Source organism: Echinops telfairi, unplaced genomic scaffold (assembly GCF_000313985.2).
Source record: "Echinops telfairi isolate 266 unplaced genomic scaffold, ASM31398v2 ScPeMD7_70;HRSCAF=299, whole genome shotgun sequence".
Lineage (NCBI taxonomy): Eukaryota > Metazoa > Chordata > Mammalia > Afrosoricida > Tenrecidae > Echinops > Echinops telfairi.
The window spans coordinates 28,178,772-28,181,202 of NW_022103968.1; positions in this window are offsets into that span (position 1 = coordinate 28,178,772).

Sequence of the window (2,431 nt, forward strand, 5' to 3'; positions counted from 1 at the left end):
TCCAAGGTTCCAGAGCTATCGAATGCTGAACTAAGGCTAGCATGCAAGTCCTTGGAACGCCAGGGCACTGAGGAATCCTGTAAGACTGTTAAAGGAGACAAGGTCTTCCATCTCTAAAGCTGGGAAATACAGAGCCACCAATGCATGTGAGGCCTTAGAAGCAGGTCACATGGGGACACACATACCCTTAAACAAGGACTGAAGATGTGCTCAGCGAGAGGCTGGAAACTTTTGTTTTGCTCTTAAGAAAATTATTTTATTGGAGGCTCTTACAGCTCTTACCACAATTCATCCATCCATCCATCCATCCATCCATCCATCCATCCATCCATCCATCCATCCATTGTGTCAAGCACATTTGTACATACGTTGCCATCATCATTTTCAGAACATTTTCTTTCTTCTTGAGTCCTTAGTATCAGCTCATTTCCCACCCCTACCCTCCCTCCCTCATGAACCTTTGATACTTTATAGTTTTTGTGCTTTTCCGTATTAAATTGATTGCATGTGGTAAAAATGTAACTATTGCACTAGGATACAGAGTGAACATGAAGTCCCACGCACTCTATACTTTCATTTTCGGAATCCTTTTATCCAGGAACAACTATTTGCGTCTTTTTTTTATGGGGGAGGGAGTATCACTATAGAAATGTTCTCCACCTTCCCTGATGATAGCAAATTATACACATGGTTCTCCATCCTGTTTTTCCACTTAACAAAGCAGTTAAGAGTTTATTCTAGAGGAATACACAAAGGAGCTTCTCCTGTCCTTTTTAATGACGATGGAGCTCCATGGTGAGGGTGCACTATTAGTTTCCGGTGACTCAATCAATGGCAATAGGTAAGTTTTTGAGGTGGCCGCCAGTTGTCTGCTGCTATAAGAAAAATGTCAAGGGAACTGCCCTCGCAGTAGAATTGCAGGGCCAGAGGTCTTCCTAAAAGGGGGGTTGGACTTTGGGTTTGAGGGAGAGAGGGCAGAAATGTAGGAAGACAAGCAGCTGGGTTGCAGACTGTCAGGGCCTCCAGGTCAGAGAGGTTTGAGCCTCAGCCTTGGGCCTTATCTTTCTGTGATTTTGAGTAGTCTACGGCACGCATCTGAATCTTTATTTATTTTCTATAAACTAAGAAGAACAACGGGAACCTCACTGATTTGGTGAGGGGTTACAAAGTTGTTCATATTTACCCATGGGAAAATGGACGGAAATACTCTATAATAAAAGCAGCAATTGTCTCTGAGCGGTGGTCGTTTTCCGTGGTGTGTTTTTCTTACACGTTTTCTATGTGATCTGTGTTACCCTGCATTTTTATAACGTGCACGCCCCCTTTTTATCATCGGAAGACATACCAATGGCACAGAACGGTTAAGAGGCTCACTGATGCCAGACAGGTTAATGGTTCGAGTCCACTCAGAAGTGCCCAGGAAGAAATCCCTGGCAACCTGATTCTGAGAAACAAGCCAGTGAGCACCCTGTGGCGCACAGTTGTCCTCCCCACACAGGGAGTCGTCGTGAATTTGCATTCATTTCATCACAACCAGGGTTTTTCTTTGTTTGGTTGGGTTTTTGTTGTTTTGTTTTTAATGCTCTTGGTGGTGGGGCAGGGGCAGAGAGAGAAGCCACTGCAGGCTCAAGAGGATTTGGGAGAAACCCAGAAGCTGGTTGGAGTTGACGACAAACAGGGTTGGCCAGAGGGCATATCAGGTGGAGGAGAGCAAGTGCGCAAAGGTATGGAGACCAGAAACGGCCGTGGGGAAAAATGGTAGGGTTCAGTTGATCGAAGTCCTAGGACTTATTTCGTTCATTCAGTTAACAGGCATTTATGGAGCATAGATTCCAGGCCAGGCACTGTGCTCTGCCCTGAACCTATGCTGATGGAAACAGACAGCCCCTCCCGCCAGGAGCTCAGCATTGTTGTTAGGTGCCCTCCAGGCACTTCCTGCTCATAGGGGCTCAAGTACAACAGAATGAAACACCACCTGGTCTGCACCAGCCTTGCCCTTGCTCTGAGGTTTGAGCCCAGTGTTGCAGCCACTGTCCCCCCATCTCACAGAGGGCCTTCCTCTTTGTCACTGACCCGCCACACCTGAGCTCGCCTGAGAGCATGTTCAAAGTCAGTGGAACGGAGTCTCACCCACCTTACCTCCAAGGAGCATTCTGGTTGTACTTCTTCCAAGACAGACCCCTTTGTTCTTGGGGCAGTCGACGGTACTTCTAATAGTCTTTGCCAACACCATACTTCAAATGCATTGATTTTTCTTGGGTCTTCCTTGTTCAGTGCCCAACTTTCCCAGGCATTTGAGGTGATGGATAATACCATGGCTTGGGTCAGGCATACCTTAGTTCTTAAAGTAACAACCTTGCTTTCCAACACTTGAAAAAGGCCTTGTGTGGCAGATTTACCCAGTTCAATGCATTGTTAGAGCTCTCGCCTG